This window comes from Dromiciops gliroides, chromosome 3 (assembly GCF_019393635.1).
Source record: "Dromiciops gliroides isolate mDroGli1 chromosome 3, mDroGli1.pri, whole genome shotgun sequence".
Lineage (NCBI taxonomy): Eukaryota > Metazoa > Chordata > Mammalia > Microbiotheria > Microbiotheriidae > Dromiciops > Dromiciops gliroides.
In genome coordinates, this window is record NC_057863.1 from 376065179 (window position 1) to 376073795 (window position 8617).

At 38.6% G+C, this 8617-nt stretch overlaps 1 pseudogene; it reads left to right on the top strand.

Annotated features, from left to right (window-relative positions):
* Positions 1-6448: 6448 nt before the first annotated feature.
* LOC122749152 lies at positions 6449-7855 on the top strand (annotated as a pseudogene).
* Positions 7856-8617: the final 762 nt, after the last annotated feature.

Consider the following 8617-nt stretch of genomic DNA (forward strand, 5'->3'; position numbering starts at 1 on the left):
CAAACATTGGTAAAATGAAGATCTGTCCCATGTGAATTCATTATCCCCAAATATTTTCTTTTATGGCATTTGTATTCCTTTATGTTGTCATTGCTGTGTAGAACCAAATAGTTATTTATTTTCATAGCAAATCACCACTTATACATGGGAAGCTACCAGGTTCTCCAAAGCCAGCCTTGGTGCCAGCATTGTCAGGAATCCTAAACAAGAGGTTCATCATGTAAATGACTGATGTTGCTCATGCTGGTAGCTTCTATGTGATTCTGAAAGAGACTTGAGTCTTCTCCCATATTGGCCATGCAGCTGACCTTTCTTCCCCAGAAAGGTCAATCATCCTCCCATCTTTGCCTAGAAAGTCATATATATCACCATTAATCTCACTGCTTTCCTCTATGCTTTCTGAGCTGTTAAGATTGAGATGTCATATAATAGCTGCTATTTAAATGTTGTTCCAAGGTCTGCAATGTGTTCAACATAAATTATCTAATTTGACCCTCACACTAGTTCTGTGAGGTAGCTATTGCACACATTGACCTCCCTATCTTACTGATATGGTTCAGAGAAGGTATATGAATTACACACAGTTTGTGGGTTGCAGAGATGGGACGTGGCTCTTACTAGATTCCAGAACTCTTTCCACCAAACTATGTTGACTTACATACAAAGCTATCTTCACAGAGTGGGAAGAAGCAGGTGTTCGCTAGTGGACATTTTAGATATTTATAAAATCAGGGGAGATCCCCATTCATACGTTAAGGATGATTTTAGTAAATCCTGTCCAGAGGCAGAACAATGTACTTTTCAAGCTTTAATGATCCAGGTAACTAACTATTCATTCTTAAGCTAGAAAGAGTAAAATCAGGAAGAAAGTTGGATATCTTATTTTATGGGGGAGGAAGGAAACAAGGATTTATATGCCGGGCATTGTTCTAAGCCCTTTACAAAAAATATTTTATTGGAGAGCATGAAATGGAAAGAGTCTTGGATTTGGAGTCAGCAGAAACCAGAAGACCTGTGTTCAAATACAGGTTTTTATTTACTTTCTGTGTGACACTGGGCAAATCATTAACCTACCTTGACTTCAGTTCCTCATCCATTAGACCAAAGGACCTCTAAGTTCTTTTCCAGCTAGAAATCTGTGATTTATGGTCCTAAACTATAATCCTCAGTAAAGCAGAAAACAATCAATATTAGCAACATTTGGCAAGAAAAATAAATGAAGACAACCTTTCGTTGACTGGAGTCAACTTGTGCAAACTTTATCCAATACTCCCAGGCCAACACAAATATGATGTTAAAACCCAAAGTGGTTACAAAAGAACACCTGTACTCAAAGTCCTGGTCAAGTCTGTAGTATCCCATGTGACACTCGGTAGGGTGAAAGTGTGTTGTGTTGTGTTCTACTCTTTTGTTTCTAATTTCATTCCATCATTCCCTCCGCTAAACATGAATACCTGATAAAAGTCAGGGAATTCTCTAGCAATCCAAACACTATACACACACACACACACACACACACACACACACACACACGAGCTGTAGAGTTTTTACAAATACTGACAAGCTGCCTCCCCAAACAAATCTTCTTAAATAGATCTAGCCTTTTGGTGCAGGGAAGGCAGGGAGGAAATTAGAATTGGAGGATCTGTGTTCAAATTTCAATTTTGCCACTTAATCCCTATGTGATAATGGATGAGTGACAACTTCTCTGGACACTGAGTATCCTCATCTTCAAGTTCTAACTTTATGATCATTTTATTTTGAAAACAAAACCACCTTCAAACAGCTGCATCACTCACCCAGCAAGACTTTCTATAGTTCCAACTGAAATTTTAAAACAGTATTTTGTTTACAAGCAATTAGCCTGTGATACATGTGTATATCTAAGTATGTGTATATATATATATATGCATATATGTATACACACATACACGTATATATTTTTTAAGGCAAAAATCAAATACTTAGTAAGAGGCTTGCGTAAATGTATCTTTTATTTGAAAAAATACAGTTCAAGTCAACATTTATGTAAAGCACTGTTAGGTGCATGGAATAGACAAAAATAAAAAGGTACCAGTCCTCAAGGAGTTATATTCTACTCAGAGGATACAACATACACATGGAACTTATATGTACATGAAAAATAGGTCAGGTATGTAGACATATGCTACGAGAACATTTCCTGTTGCTCCTCCTTAGGGAAAAGGTAAGGACCAATGAGAATGCTCTGTCCAAGGTGCACTTGACTACATAGCCTGCTATGTAAGTAATAAGAGGCTATTTGAGAAGTAGGGAAGACTTCATGAAGGAGATGACACCTAAGCTGATGAGTCTTAGAAATAAGAGGTGGAACTGAGAAGAGAATGCATTCCAGACATGGGAAGAAAAAGAAGTAAATGAAGGAATGAAGGCCACATTTACATAACACTTTAAGGTTTTCAAAGCACTTTCCAAATATTATGTCATTTTATCCTCTCAGCAATCCTAGAGGGTAGATTTTTATATCATCTTCATTTTATAGATGACAAAACTGAGGCTGAGAGAAGTTTTGACTTGCCTAGAGTCACACAGCTAATAAGAGTATGAGGCTGGATTTTAACTCTAGTCTTCCTGACTCAACACTGGCTCAACACTATCCACTGGACCACCTTGTCTCTTCTCCACCTCACAGCCATAATACCCATTTGAAATTGAAAAGTCTCTCATATACCCTCTCAAGACTTGTCAGGCTGAATGGTTTTTTTACAGGATATGGATCCTTCTTCAGACTCAAGGGGGAGATAAGGGTTGGGGAACGATGTCTCTAGATCTCACTCTAAAACTAAGAAAGTTACTTTCCAGTAGAGAATCACCATGAAAAAGACAAATGCTTCAACATCGCATTTCCTCGGGTTGGAGAGGCTGTGAATGTCTTTACAAACAGCAGAGAAATAGATTCAGGCATGACCGTGCTATGCTTAATGGGATTACTGATAGTTCTATCCACATGTGCCACTATCTGGCAGTGTAGAAAAAATATTTAATAAGTTAAAAGACTCATCACCTACCTCCCAGAAGTTCCATTTTAATTTTCACTTGCCTGTTATGGAAAGAAAAACTGACAAAGCGACAGACAAATTAAAATATTACCTTTTCATGAATGGGTCCTGTCTGATGCTGCAAGAGTGTATTGCTTGACACATTATGCCTTGGGCCCCAAACGCATCATCTCATTAAACTCTTGTTGTTCTTAGACTATATTCCTATAGTTATTACACTTGCCTCCAAGGTTGAGTCTAAACTATGTCGAATTTAATTCTCCCCTCTCTAATATTGTTATTGTTTTCATCAGAATTCACAAGTACCTACTTATACACATAGTGAAGCAAGTCAAAGTGATCATTGCTCTCAGAGATATGAAGGGTTAATGAAGGGTGGTTACTAGGATCCCCTTCTGGTATCACTGAAACTGTGAGCTATGCTGTGCAAAGTTAGCCAAGATGGACAGATCACAGTGAAGAGTTATGAAAAAAGGTGATTTGCTGGAGAAGGAAATAACAAGCCACTCCTGTATCTTTGCCAAGAAAACCCCATGGACAGTAACATGAGTTTGGAAAGCCTTCAGGACGTAGTAGAGAACAGAAGGGCCTGTCGTGCTATGGTCCCCGGGGTCATAAAGAGTAAGACACTAATGAACAACTGAACAACAAAGTTGCTAGAAAGACTTCCCAAGATACCCAAACTGTGCTGCCTATATGAACAAGTCTGGAGTCTTTACCCTGGCATTTGAGACCATCTGTAATCTCACTCCATCATTCCCATTCAACCCAACCTAACAATACTTTTTAACATGGTTCTATAATTGAGAGATTTGTAAATTTAGGGGTAGAACGGTCCTCAGAGATCATCTAATCCAAGCACATGTTTTACACATTAGTAAACTGATGCTCAAAAAGGTGATGTGATTTGTAATATCACACAAATAGTGAAGTGGCAAAGCTAGGATTCAAATTCAGGTCCTGTGGATGCCAAAGAAAGCATTCATTCTGTTGTACTACATTGCTGCCACCGAGAGACAAGTCAGTACTGCTCTTTGAACATACTAAGTTCATTCCTAACTGTGTGCCTTTGGTCATGCTATTTTCCCTACTGGAATACTCTAACCCCACTCCTCCCATGATTCAAATCCCTAATTCCAGGTATAGATCAAGTCTCATCTCCTATGAGAAGTTTTCCCTCTCTACACCCTGTTCCACACATAGAAATCTCCTTCCTCTGAATTCCTACACTTTTAGGTTGAAACACACAATTTTGGCACTTAATTATATAATGCTTTCTATTGTTTTTTTTGTTTGTTTGTTTGTTTTTTTAGTGAGGCAACTGGGGTTAAGTGACTTGCCCAAGGTCACACAGCTAGTAAGTGTTATGTGTCTGAGGCCAGATTTGAACTCAGGTACTCCTGACTCCAGGGCTAGTGCTCTATCCACTGAGCCACCTAGCTGCCCCTCTCTATTGTTTTCTAATTGTTTTGCATGAATAAATCCTGTTTGCCTGAGGCTATAAAAGGCCAGAAAGAAGGGATGATGTCTTATATTTCCTATGAATATACCTAGCACAATACTGGATACTTGTAGACACTCAATAAGTTCTTGACATGCATGTACAAAGTATGTTTGTGTACTTTCTGGATGCTTCTATGGAATGTCTTCTTCCTCTGAGGTTTAGCAAGATTTGCACAAGAACATGATTGCTGTCTCTCTGTCTGTGTGTGTGCGTCTCTCTCTCAAAAGACAGGAATTCAAAGAGATCAGTAACTTAAAAAAAAACTAAGAAACACCTCATAGAATACACAATTACCCTATAATGTCACCTCCACTGTCCCTATTTATCAGGGAATCAGAAAACTAAGGACAAGCTCTTCCCTCTCCTCCCCCCCCCCCAACCTCCCACTGTTAGGGAAAAATAGATGAATTACTCGAAATTTTCCTCTCAAGTCTCTCAGCATCTCTACAACAGTCAATTGAACACCTAAGGTTTTTTAGACTTTTTAGCAGTGAAGAACTGTGCAAAGGCCCTTTTATAAGATATGAGATGCTGATTTTTTGAGGAATAGGTTTTTATCATTAGTGAGAGTTTGGAGATCTTTCAGGAATTCCAGACTGAAAAAGATTTTAATGGATTTTCTCTTTCCTTGTGTTACATTTCCTTTATATTTGATTCCCTTGACTAAGTTGACTGAAGGGACAATAATAAAAGAACATTTCAGGATTTCCATCATGTAAGAACAAATTACTTTAGAAATGTTTCCAGAAATCAGGGCATATATTTTGTTTTAGATAAACCAGCAGGTTTTTTTTTTTTTGGTGGGGGGAGACTTTCAATCTGGGTTCTAAACAATATTTATTTCTCCACATTTCTATTTCTTTTCCATTCATGAAAGTTTATCTTCTCAGCAATGGTGACACTTGCTAAATGGGCTGACCTCTTTGCTGCTATTTTTCTATGTCTTAAAAATTAGTTTGGTTGTTTGTACGATCTGTTAGAAAGCTTGAATTATTAACTAGGGACCTGGGGACTGACTGAGACCAAATGAACTTTTCAGTCAAAGTCTCACATCAACATCATCGTCAATGAAAGGTATTCATTAAACCAGGTATTCTCAGTCCCTAACTGTGCAGATATTTTGGGAAGTTCTATTAATTGGTTGATCTGATAGCAATAACTAGTCAGGACTTAATAATTGTTTTTCAAAATTTAGCATATTCCACCTTCACTTTGTAAAGTCATTACTTCTTTTTTTCCTCCCTTGCTTAGATATGAATTCTTCCATGAAAATATTCATAATATTTTCACTGAGACTATTTTCTTGGATCTCTGATAGTACTAAGTTCTCTCTCATGCACTCATACCAATCTAATTTGTATTAGTTATTTTTGTATAAACCATGTTTTAGCAGCTCTCACAAAAAGGAAAGGTACACTTTATGGTAATATCTCACTCATATAGTTTATTGTTCCTACAAGGATTAATCTGGTGACTTTTTGTTTTGTTTTGTTTTTGCAGGGCAATGGGGGTTAAGTAACTTGCCCAGGGTCACACAGCTAGTAAGTTTCAAATGTCTGAGGCTGGATTTGAACTCAGGTACTCCTGAATCCAGGGCCAGTGCTTTATCCACTGCGCCACCTAGCTGCCCCTGTTCTGGTGACTTTTTGCCAAGAATTATAGAATATGTTGTTACCGATTCCCATTACAATCAGGTGGTTTACAGTAACCAAAATTAAATATTTATTTATAAGTCAAAGAAAACAGGTAGGGCTTGCATCAAAACCCAGGGAAAATAGGAACCCTCCCAGAGATGTGCAAAACACAGTCATTGGCGCGAGTCCGAGAGCAGCAGTCTCACACTTCTCACAGCCTGACCAGCAACCTAGATTTCCCCAAAAATGGCAACTACTGTCAAGGATCAGCTGATTCTTAATGTCCTAAAGGAAGACCAGGTTCCCCAAAACAAGATCACTGTTGTTGGGGTTGGTGCAGTTGGCATGGCATGTGCCATCAGTATCTTAATGAAGGATTTGGCTGATGAACTTGCCCTAGTTAATGTCATAGAAGACAAACTAAAGGGAGAGATGATGGATCTCCAACATGGCAGCCTTTTCCTCAAAATGCCAAAGATTGTTTCTGGCAAAGACTACAGTGTGACTGCAAACTCAAAGTTGGTTGTCGTTACTGCTGGGGCACGAAAACAGGAGGGAGAAAGTCGTCTTAATTTGGTTCAGTGTAATGTGAATATCTTTAAATTTATCATTCCCAATATTGAAAGCTGCTTATTGTTTCCAATCCAGTGGATATTTTGACATATGTGGCCTGGAAGCTAAGTGGCTTTCCTAAAAACCGTGTTATTGGAAGTGGTTGCAATCTGGATTCTGCCCGTTTTCGTTACCTAATGGGGGAGAGACTTGGTGTCCATTCTTCAAGTTGTCATGGATGGGTCCTTGGGGAACATGGAGACTCAAGTGTTCCTGTATGGAGTGGTGTGAATGTTGCTGGTGTGTCTCTGAAGAATCTTTATCCTGCTTTGGGAACTGATACTGATTCAGAGAATTGGAAGGAAGTTCATAAACAGGTGGTTGAAATTGCTGATGAGGTGATCAAGCTGAAGGGCTATACTTCCTGGGCCATTGGATTGTCTGTGGCAGATCTGGCAAAATGCATTATGAAGAATCTTAGGAAAGTGCATCCAATTTCCACCATGATTAAGGGCCTATATGGCATTAATGAAGACGTCTTCCTTAGTGTCCCCTGTGTCTTGGGGCAGAATGGCATTTCAGATGTGGTGAAGGTAACCCTGTATCCAGATGAGGCGTCCCGTTTAAAGAAGAGGGCAGATACTCTTTGGGGAATCCAGAAGGAGCTGCAATTTTAAAGTCTTTTAATGTGCTGCCACTTTATTGTCTAGAGAACATGACACTGGTTAAGGGATTAGGTATGATGCGCTTTTCATGTAGGTCAAATCTTTCCTCTGATTAGTGACACCAGAAATATAAAACCTATGAACACACTCTTCCTAAACTTAGAAATGGGGGAATAATACAGTGTGGCTACTTGTTAAACCCTGTTTGCCTAGTGATACTGGATATGTACAGTCTTGAAGTAGTTGTTAAGCAGAGCCAGCACTGGCTCTCCAACCCCACCCCCCAGGTATATGACTGCCTGCCTTGTAGGTGCTGTAGGTTCCAGTAGGTCCAGAAGACAACATACCTGGACATGAAACACCATAGAGTAGTAAAACTTTGATGCACTGATTACCTTTGTGTTCCCTTCCATTAGGGCTCTCCAGCATGGCCCCATGTATCACCCTTCCAGAGGACCTGATTTTGTCTACCTATATATATATATTAAAATAGTTGTAAATTTCCATATTATATTAAAAAATCTACGTACAAAGGTGCAACAGATTCCTTAAGTGTCATACTAACCCTAATACTGAATAAACAACAAATAACTGATCCAAAAAAAAAACCACAGTCATTGACAATATCACCTAGCATAGAGAGCATCAGTAGTTGTTCTCATTTGTGTCATCCCTCCCCTCCATGGTTCATATGCACAGCATTGCTCTTCCTTGTTTGTCACCTCCTTCTTTGTTGTGAGGGATTATTTTGTTTTGTTTTTGTGCCAAGCTTGTTGTGAGGCTCAAATGAGATAATTGCAAAAGTGTTTAGCACATAGTTGATGCTATATACATGCTTATTCACCTCACCTTCCCTTCTTCCCTCTTTAAGGTCAGATAATTCTATTCATTTGTATCAGTACCACATTGCTTTGAATCTAATAGATACTCAATACTTAATTTAATTCATCCATATCACTGGGACACTAATTCCTAAATTATTATTTCATTTCAGTAAAGCTGTGAACTCCCCAAACAACCAAATGAAAGTGAATAGTTTAGTCAATTGCATACTTTTCTTCTTTTTTATTCAATATTTCAGCAACCTTTGATTTCATTGGTGGGGTATTCCCTCAACACATGAAAAGTACAACCCCCCCCACCTTTTTTTGACAGTAGAATGTCTCTAAGAATTGATATATGACTGAAAAATCCATCACTTTGCAGCCAGTTTTGTGGTAGCCT